Consider the following 10,920-nt stretch of genomic DNA (forward strand, 5'->3'; position numbering starts at 1 on the left):
GGTGCATGGTTTTGAAACCGCAGTCAGAAAAAAATCACATCCATATCAACATTTTTATCACCCCCGGGGCTGTCGTTTTGGTCAAAAAATGAAAATTCTAAAAGTTCCGGTTTTTCTGCTTTAAACTCTAGGTACACATCCAAAATGTATTACTGAGTTGAAAGAAGTGGATTCTGGTGCATGGTTTTGAAACCGCAGTCAGAAAAAAAATCACATCCATATCAACATTTTTATCACCCCCGGGGCTGTCATTTTGGTCAAAAAATGAAAATTCTAAAAGTTCCCTTTTTTTCTGCTTTAAACTCTAGGTACACATCCAAAAGGTATTACTGAGTTGAAAGAAGAGGATTCTGGTGCATGGTTTTGAAACCGCAGTCAGAAAAAAAATCACATTCATATCAACATTTTTATCACCCTATTTAAGCTGTCGTTTTGGTCAAAAAATGAAAATTCTAAAAGTTCCTGTTTTTCTGCTTTAAACTCTAGGTACACATCCAAAATGTATTACTGAGTTGAAAGAAGTGGATTCTGGTGCATGGTTTTGAAACCGCAGTCAGAAAAAAATTCACATCCATATCAACATTTTTATCACCCCCGGGTCTGTCGTTTTGTTCAAAAAATGAAAATTCTAAAAGTTCCTGTTTTTCTGCTTTAAACTCTAGGTACACATCCAAAATGTATTACTGAGTTGAAAGAAGTGGATTCTGGTGCATGGTTTTGAAACCGCAGTCAGAAAAAAAATCACATCCATATCAACATTTTTATCACCCCCGGGGCTGTCGTTTTGGTCAAAAAATGAAAATTCTAAAAGTTCCTGTTTTTCTGCTTTAAACTCTAGGTACACATCCAAAATGTATTACTGAGTTGAAAGAAGTGGATTCTGGTGCATGGTTTTGAAACCGCAGTCAGAAAAAAAATCACATCCATATCAACATTTTTATCACCCCCGGGGCTGTCGTTTTGGTCAAAAAATGAAAATTCTAAAAGTTCCTGTTTTTCTGCTTTAAACTCTAGGTACACATCCAAAATGTATTACTGAGTTGAAAGAAGTGGATTCTGGTGCATGGTTTTGAAACCGCAGTCAGAAAAAAAATCACATCCATATCAACATTTTTATCACCCCCGGGGCTGTCGTTTTGGTCAAAAAATGAAAATTCTAAAAGTTCCTGTTTTTCTGCTTTAAACTCTAGGTACACATCCAAAATGTATTACTGAGTTGAAAGAAGTGGATTCTGGTGCATGGTTTTGAAACCGCAGTCAGAAAAAAAATCACATCCATATCAACATTTTTATCACCCCCAGGGCTGTCGTTTTGGTCAAAAAATGAAAATTCTAAAAGTTCCTGTTTTTCTGCTTTAAACTCTAGGTACACATCCAAAAGGTATTACTGAGTTGAAAGAAGTGGATTCTGGTGCATGGTTTTGAAACCGCAGTCAGAAAAAAAATCACATTCATATCAACATTTTTATCACCCTATTTAAGCTGTCGTTTTGGTCAAAAAATGAAAATTCTAAAAGTTCCTGTTTTTCTGCTTTAAACTCTAGGTACACATCCAAAATGTATTACTGAGTTGAAAGAAGTGGATTCTGGTGCATGGTTTTGAAACCGCAGTCAGAAAAAAATTCACATCCATATCAACATTTTTATCACCCCCGGGTCTGTCGTTTTGTTCAAAAAATGAAAATTCTAAAAGTTCCTGTTTTTCTGCTTTAAACTCTAGGTACACATCCAAAATGTATTACTGAGTTGAAAGAAGTGGATTCTGGGGCATGGTTTTGAAACCGCAGTCAGAAAAAAAATCACATCCATATCAAAATTTTTATCACCCCCGGGGCTGTCGTTTTGGTCAAAAAATGAAAATTCTAAAAGTTCCTGTTTTTCTGCTTTAAACTCTAGGTACACATCCAAAATGTATTACTGAGTTGAAAGAAGTGGATTCTGGTGCATGGTTTTGAAACCGCAGTCAGAAAAAAAATCACATCCATATCAACATTTTTATCACCCCCGGGGCTGTCGTTTTGGTCAAAAAATGAAAATTCTAAAAGTTCCTGATTTTCTGCTTTAAACTCTAGGTACACATCCAAAATGTATTACTGAGTTGAAAGAAGTGGATTCTGGTGCATGGTTTTGAAACCGCAGTGAGAAAAAAAATCACATCCATATCAACATTTTTATCACCCCCGGGGCTGTCGTTTTGGTAAAAAAATGAAAATTCTAAAAGTTCCTGTTTTTCTGCTTTAAACTCTAGGTACACATCCAAAATGTATTACTGAGTTGAAAGAAGTGGATTCTGGTGCATGGTTTTGAAACCGCAGCCAGAAAAAAAATCACATTCATATCAACATTTTTATCACCCCCGGGGCTGTCGTTTTGGTCAAAAAATGAAAATTCTAAAAGTTCCGGTTTTTCTGCTTTAAACTCTAGGTACACATCCAAAATGTATTACTGAGTTGAAAGAAGTGGATTCTGGTGCATGGTTTTGAAACCGCAGTCAGAAAAAAAATCACATCCATATCAACATTTTTATCACCCCCGGGGCTGTCATTTTGGTCAAAAAATGAAAATTCTAAAAGTTCCTGTTTTTCTGCTTTAAACTCTAGGTACACATCCAAAATGTATTACTGAGTTGAAAGAAGTGGATTCTGGTGCATGGTTTTGAAACCGCAGTCAGAAAAAAAATCACATCCATATCAACATTTTTATAACCCCCGGGGCTGTCGTTTTGGTCAAAAAATGAAAATTCTAAAAGTTCCTGTTTTTCTGCTTTAAACTCTAGGTACACATCCAAAATGTATTATTGAGTTGAAAGAAGTGGATTCTGGTGCATGGTTTTGAAACCGCAGTCAGAAAAAAAATCACATCCATATCAACATTTTTATCGTCCCCGGGGCTGTCGATTTGGTCAAAAAATGAAAATTCTAAAAGTTCCTGTTTTTCTGCTTTAAACTCTAGGTACACATCCAAAATGTATTACTGAGTTGAAAGAAGTGGATTCTGGTTCATGGTTTTGAAACCGCAGTCAGAAAAAAAATCACATCCATATCAACATTTTTATAAACCCCGGCCGGGGCTGTCGTTTTGGTCAAAAAATGAAAATTCTAAAAGTTCCTGTTTTTCTGCTTTAAACTCTAGGTACACATCCAAAATGTATTATTGAGTTGAAAGAAGTGGATTCTGGTGCATGGTTTTGAAACCGCAGTCAGAAAAAAAATCACATCCATATCAACATTTTTATCACTGTCGTTTTGGTCAAAAAATGAAAATTCTAAAAGTTCCGGTTTTTCTGCTTTAAACTCTAGGTACACATCCAAAATGTATTACTGAGTTGAAAGAAGTGGATTCTGGTGCATGGTTTTAAAACCGCAGTCAGAAAAAAAATCACATCCATATCAACATTTTTATCATCCCCGGAGCTGTCGTTTTGGTCAAAAAATGAAAATTCTAAAAGTTCCGGTTTTTCTGCTTTAAACTCTAGGTACACATCCAAAATGTATTACTGAGTTGAAAGAAGTGGATTCTGGTGCATGGTTTTGAAACCGCAGTCAGAAAAAAAATCACATCCATATCAACATTTTTAACACCCCCCGGGGCTGTCGTTTTGGTCAAAAAATGAAAATTCTAAAAGTTCCGGTTTTTCTGCTTTAAACTCTAGGTACACATCCAAAATGTATTACTGAGTTGAAAGAAGTGGATTCTGGTGCATGGTTTTGAAACCGCAGCCAGAAAAAAAATCACATCCATATCAACATTTTTATCACCCCCGGGGCTGTCGTTTTGGTCAAAAAATGAAAATTCTAAAAGTTCCGGTTTTTCTGCTTTAAACTCTAGGTACACATCCAAAATGTATTACTGAGTTGAAAGAAGTGGATTCTGGTGCATGGTTTTGAAACCGCAGTCAGAAAAAAAATCACATCCATATCAACATTTTTATCACCCCCGGGGCTGTTGTTTTGGTCAAAAAATGAAAATTCTAAAAGTTCCTGTTTTTCTGCTTTAAACTCTAGGTACACATCCAAAATGTATTACTGAGTTGAAAGAAGTGGATTCTGGTGCATGGTTTTGAAACCGCAGTCAGAAAAAAAATCACATCCATATCAACATTTTTATCACCCCCGGGGCTGTCATTTTGGTCAAAAAATGAAAATTCTAAAAGTTCCTGTTTTTCTGCTTTAAACTCTAGGTACACATCCAAAATGTATTACTGAGTTGAAAGAAGTGGATTCTGGTGCATGGTTTTGAAACCGCAGTCAGAAAAAAAATCACATCCATATCAACATTTTTATAACCCCCGGGGCTGTCGTTTTGGTCAAAAAATGAAAATTCTAAAAGTTCCTGTTTTTCTGCTTTAAACTCTAGGTACACATCCAAAATGTATTATTGAGTTGAAAGAAGTGGATTCTGGTGCATGGTTTTGAAACCGCAGTCAGAAAAAAAATCACATCCATATCAACATTTTTATCGTCCCCGGGGCTGTCGATTTGGTCAAAAAATGAAAATTCTAAAAGTTCCTGTTTTTCTGCTTTAAACTCTAGGTACACATCCAAAATGTATTACTGAGTTGAAAGAAGTGGATTCTGGTTCATGGTTTTGAAACCGCAGTCAGAAAAAAAATCACATCCATATCAACATTTTTATAAACCCCGGCCGGGGCTGTCGTTTTGGTCAAAAAATGAAAATTCTAAAAGTTCCTGTTTTTCTGCTTTAAACTCTAGGTACACATCCAAAATGTATTATTGAGTTGAAAGAAGTGGATTCTGGTGCATGGTTTTGAAACCGCAGTCAGAAAAAAAATCACATCCATATCAACATTTTTATCACTGTCGTTTTGGTCAAAAAATGAAAATTCTAAAAGTTCCGGTTTTTCTGCTTTAAACTCTAGGTACACATCCAAAATGTATTACTGAGTTGAAAGAAGTGGATTCTGGTGCATGGTTTTAAAACCGCAGTCAGAAAAAAAATCACATCCATATCAACATTTTTATCATCCCCGGAGCTGTCGTTTTGGTCAAAAAATGAAAATTCTAAAAGTTCCGGTTTTTCTGCTTTAAACTCTAGGTACACATCCAAAATGTATTACTGAGTTGAAAGAAGTGGATTCTGGTGCATGGTTTTGAAACCGCAGTCAGAAAAAAAATCACATCCATATCAACATTTTTAACACCCCCCGGGGCTGTCGTTTTGGTCAAAAAATGAAAATTCTAAAAGTTCCGGTTTTTCTGCTTTAAACTCTAGGTACACATCCAAAATGTATTACTGAGTTGAAAGAAGTGGATTCTGGTGCATGGTTTTGAAACCGCAGCCAGAAAAAAAATCACATCCATATCAACATTTTTATTACCCCCGGGGCTGTCGTTTTGGTCAAAAAATGAAAATTCTAAAAGTTCCGGTTTTTCTGCTTTAAACTCTAGGTACACATCCAAAATGTATTACTGAGTTGAAAGAAGTGGATTCTGGTGCATGGTTTTGAAACCGCAGTCAGAAAAAAAATCACATCCATATCAACATTTTTATCACCCCCGGGGCTGTTGTTTTGGTCAAAAAATGAAAATTCTAAAAGTTCCTGTTTTTCTGCTTTAAACTCTAGGTACACATCCAAAATGTATTACTGAGTTGAAAGAAGTGGATTCTGGTGCATGGTTTTGAAACCGCAGTCAGAAAAAAAATCACATCCATATCAACATTTTTATCACCCCCGGGGCTGTTGTTTTGGTCAAAAAATGAAAATTCTAAAAGTTCCTGTTTTTCTGCTTTAAACTCTAGGTACACATCCAAAATGTATTACTGAGTTGAAAGAAGTGGATTCTGGTGCATGGTTTTGAAACCGCAGTCAGAAAAAAAATCACATCCATATCAACATTTTTATCACCCCCGGGGCTGTCGATTTGGTCAAAAAATGAAAATTCTAAAAGTTCCTGTTTTTCTGCTTTAAACTCTAGGTACACATCCAAAATGTATTACTGAGTTGAAAGAAGTGGATTCTGGTGCATGGTTTTGAAACCGCAGTCAGAAAAAAAATCACATCCATATCAACATTTTTATCACCCCCGGGGCTGTCGTTTTGGTCAAAAAATGAAAATTCTAAAAGTTCCGGTTTTTCTGCTTTAAACTCTAGGTACACATCCAAAATGTATTACTGAGTTGAAAGAAGTGGATTCTGGTGCATGGTTTTGAAACCGCAGTCAGAAAAAAAATCACATCCATATCAACATTTTTATCACCCCCGGGGCTGTCATTTTGGTCAAAAAATGAAAATTCTAAAAGTTCCGGTTTTTCTGCTTTAAACTCTAGGTACACATCCAAAATGTATTACTGAGTTGAAAGAAGTGGATTCTGGTGCATGGTTTTGAAACCGCAGCCAGAAAAAAAATCACATCCATATCAACATTTTTATCACCCCCGGGGCTGTCGTTTTGGTCAAAATATGAAAATTCTAAAAGTTCCGGTTTTTCTGCTTTAAACTCTAGGTACACATCCAAAATGTATTACTGAGTTGAAAGAAGTGGATTCTGGTGCATGGTTTTGAAACCGCAGTCAGAAAAAAAATCACATCCATATCAACATTTTTATCACCCCCGGGGCTGTTGTTTTGGTCAAAAAATTAAAATTCTAAAAGTTCCTGTTTTTCTGCTTTAAACTCTAGGTACACATCCAAAATGTATTACTGAGTTGAAAGAAGTGGATTCTGGTGCATGGTTTTGAAACCGCAGTCAGAAAAAAAATCACATCCATATCAACATTTTTATCACCCCCGGGGCTGTCGTTTTGGTCAAAAAATGAAAATTCTAAAAGTTCCGGTTTTTCTGCTTTAAACTCTAGGTACACATCCAAAATGTATTACTGAGTTGAAAGAAGTGGATTCTGGTGCATGGTTTTGAAACCGCAGTCAGAAAAAAAATCACATCCATATCAACATTTTTATCACCCCCGGGGCTGTTGTTTTGGTCAAAAAATGAAAATTCTAAAAGTTCCTGTTTTTCTGCTTTAAACTCTAGGTACACATCCAAAATGTATTACTGAGTTGAAAGAAGTGGATTCTGGTGCATGGTTTTGAAACCGCAGTCAGAAAAAAAATCACATCCATATCAACATTTTTATCACCCACGGGGCTGTTGTTTTGGTCAAAAAATGAAAATTCTAAAAGTTCCTGTTTTTCTGCTTTAAACTCTAGGTACACATCCAAAATGTATTACTGAGTTGAAAGAAGTGGATTCTGGTGCATGGTTTTGAAACCGCAGTCAGAAAAAAAATCACATCCATATCAACATTTTTATCACCCCCGGGGCTGTTGTTTTGGTCAAAAAATGAAAATTCTAAAAGTTCCTGTTTTTCTGCTTTAAACTCTAGGTACACATCCAAAATGTATTACTGAGTTGAAAGAAGTGGATTCTGGTGCATGGTTTTGAATCCGCAGTCAGAAAAAAAATCACATCCATATCAACATTTTTATCACCCCCGGGGCTGTTGTTTTGGTCAAAAAATGAAAATTCTAAAAGTTCCTGTTTTTCTGCTTTAAACTCTAGGTACACATCCAAAATGTATTACTGAGTTGAAAGAAGTGGATTCTGGTGCATGGTTTTGAAACCGCAGTCAGAAAAAAAATCACATCCATATCAACATTTTTATCACCCACGGGGCTGTTGTTTTGGTCAAAAAATGAAAATTCTAAAAGTTCCTGTTTTTCTGCTTTAAACTCTAGGTACACATCCAAAATGTATTACTGAGTTGAAAGAAGTGGATTCTGGTGCATGGTTTTGAAACCGCAGTCAGAAAAAAAATCACATCAATATCAACATTTTTATCACCCCCGGGGCTGTCGTTTTGGTCAAAAAATGAAAATTCTAAAAGTTCCTGTTTTTCTGCTTTAAACTCTAGGTACACATCCAAAATGTATTACTGAGTTGAAAGAAGTGGATTCTGGTGCATGGTTTTGAAACCGCAGTCAGAAAAAAAATCACATCCATATCAACATTTTTATCACCCCCGGGGCTGTCGTTTTGGTAAAAAAATGAAAATTCTAAAAGTTCCGGTTTTTCTGCTTTAAACTCTAGGTACACATCCAAAATGTATTACTGAGTTGAAAGAAGTGGATTCTGGTGCATGGTTTTGAAACCGCAGTCAGAAAAAAATTCACATCCATATCAACATTTTTATCATCCCCGGGTCTGTCGTTTTGTTCAAAAAATGAAAATTCTAAAAGTTCCTGTTTTTCTGCTTTAAACTCTAGGTACACATCCAAAATGTATTACTGAGTTGAAAGAAGTGGATTCTGGTGCATGGTTTTGAAACCGCAGTCAGAAAAAAAATCACATCCATATCAACATTTTTATCACCCCCGGGGCTGTCGTTTTGGTCAAAAAATGAAAATTCTAAAAGTTCCTGTTTTTCTGCTTTAAACTCTAGGTACACATCCAAAATGTATTACTGAGTTGAAAGAAGTGGATTCTGGTGCATGGTTTTGAAACCGCAGTCAGAAAAAAATTCACATCCATATCAACATTTTTATTACCCCCGGGTCTGTCGTTTTGTTCAAAAAATGAAAATTCTAAAAGTTCCTGTTTTTCTGCTTTAAACTCTAGGTACACATCCAAAATGTATTACTGAGTTGAAAGAAGTGGATTCTGGTGCATGGTTTTGAAACCGCAGTCAGAAAAAAAATCACATCCATATCAACATTTTTATCACCCCCGGGGCTGTCCTTTTGGTCAAAAAATGAAAATTCTAAAAGTTCCGGTTTTTCTGCTTTAAACTCTAGGTACACATCCAAAATGTATTACTGAGTTGAAAGAAGTGGATTCTGGTGCATGGTTTTGAAACCGCAGTCAGAAAAAAAATCACATTCATATCAACATTTTTATCACCCTATTTAAGCTGTCGTTTTGGTAAAAAAATGAAAATTCTAAAAGTTCCTGTTTTTCTGCTTTAAACTCTAGGTACACATCCAAAATGTATTACTGAGTTGAAAGAAGTGGATTCTGGTGCATGGTTTTGAAACCGCAGTCAGAAAAAAAATCACATCCATATCAACATTTTTATCACCCCCGGGGCTATCGTTTTGGTCAAAAAATGAAAATTCTAAAAGTTCCGGTTTTTCTGCTTTAAACTCTAGGTACACATCCAAAATGTATTACTGAGTTGAAAGAAGTGGATTCTGGTGCATGGTTTTGAAACCGCAGTCAGAAAAAAAATCACATCCATATCAACATTTTTTCACCCCCGGGGCTGTCGTTTTGGTCAAAAAATGAAAATTCTAAAAGTTCCTGTTTTTTTGCTTTAAACTCTAGGTACACATCCAAAATGTATTACTGAGTTGAAAGAAGTGGATTCTGGTGCATGGTTTTGAAACCGCAGTCAGAAAAAAAATCACATCCATATCAACATTTTTATCACCCCCCGGGTCTGTCGTTTTGGTCAAAAAATGAAAATTCTAAAAGTTCCTGTTTTTCTGCTTTAAACTCTAGGTACACATCCAAAATGTATTACTGAGTTGAAAGAAGTGGATTCTGGTTCATGGTTTTGAAACCGCAGTCAGAAAAAAAATCACATCCATATCAACATTTTTATAAACCCCGGCCGGGGCTGTCGTTTTGGTCAAAAAATGAAAATTCTAAAAGTTCCTGTTTTTCTGCTTTAAACTCTAGGTACACATCCAAAATGTATTATTGAGTTGAAAGAAGTGGATTCTGGTGCATGGTTTTGAAACCGCAGTCAGAAAAAAAATCACATCCATATCAACATTTTTATCACCCCCGGGGCTGTCGATTTGGTGAAAAAATGAAAATTCTAAAAGTTCCTGTTTTTCTGCTTTAAACTCTAGGTACACATCCAAAATGTATTACTGAGTTGAAAGAAGTGGATTCTGGTGCATGGTTTTGAAACCGCAGTCAGAAAAAAAATCACATCCATATCAACATTTTTATCACCCCCGGGGCTGTCGTTTTGGTCAAAAAATGAAAATTCTAAAAGTTCCGGTTTTTCTGCTTTAAACTCTAGGTACACATCCAAAATGTATTACTGAGTTGAAAGAAGTGGATTCTGGTGCATGGTTTTGAAACCGCAGTCAGAAAAAAAATCACATCCATATCAACATTTTTATCACCCCCGGGGCTGTCATTTTGGTCAAAAAATGAAAATTCTAAAAGTTCCTGTTTTTCTGCTTTAAACTCTAGGTACACATCCAAAAGGTATTACTGAGTTGAAAGAAGTGGATTCTGGTGCATGGTTTTGAAACCGCAGTCAGAAAAAAAATCACATTCATATCAACATTTTTATCACCCTATTTAAGCTGTCGTTTTGGTCAAAAAATGAAAATTCTAAAAGTTCCTGTTTTTCTGCTTTAAACTCTAGGTACACATCCAAAATGTATTACTGAGTTGAAAGAAGTGGATTCTGGTGCATGGTTTTGAAACCGCAGTCAGAAAAAAATTCACATCCATATCAACATTTTTATCACCCCCGGGTCTGTCGTTTTGTTCAAAAAATGAAAATTCTAAAAGTTCCTGTTTTTCTGCTTTAAACTCTAGGTACACATCCAAAATGTATTACTGAGTTGAAAGAAGTGGATTCTGGTGCATGGTTTTGAAACCGCAGTCAGAAAAAAAATCACATCCATATCAAAATTTTTATCACCCCCGGGGCTGTCGTTTTGGTCAAAAAATGAAAATTCTAAAAGTTCCTGTTTTTCTGCTTTAAACTCTAGGTACACATCCAAAATGTATTACTGAGTTGAAAGAAGTGGATTCTGGTGCATGGTTTTGAAACCGCAGTCAGAAAAAAAATCACATCCATATCAACATTTTTATAACCCCCGGGGCTGTCGTTTTGGTCAAAAAATGAAAATTCTAAAAGTTCCTGATTTTCTGCTTTAAACTCTAGGTACACATCCAAAATGTATTACTGAGTTGAAAGAAGTGGATTCTGGTG

Source organism: Crinia signifera, chromosome 7 (assembly GCF_055691185.1).
Source record: "Crinia signifera chromosome 7, ASM5569118v1, whole genome shotgun sequence".
Taxonomy (NCBI): Eukaryota; Metazoa; Chordata; class Amphibia; order Anura; family Myobatrachidae; genus Crinia; species Crinia signifera.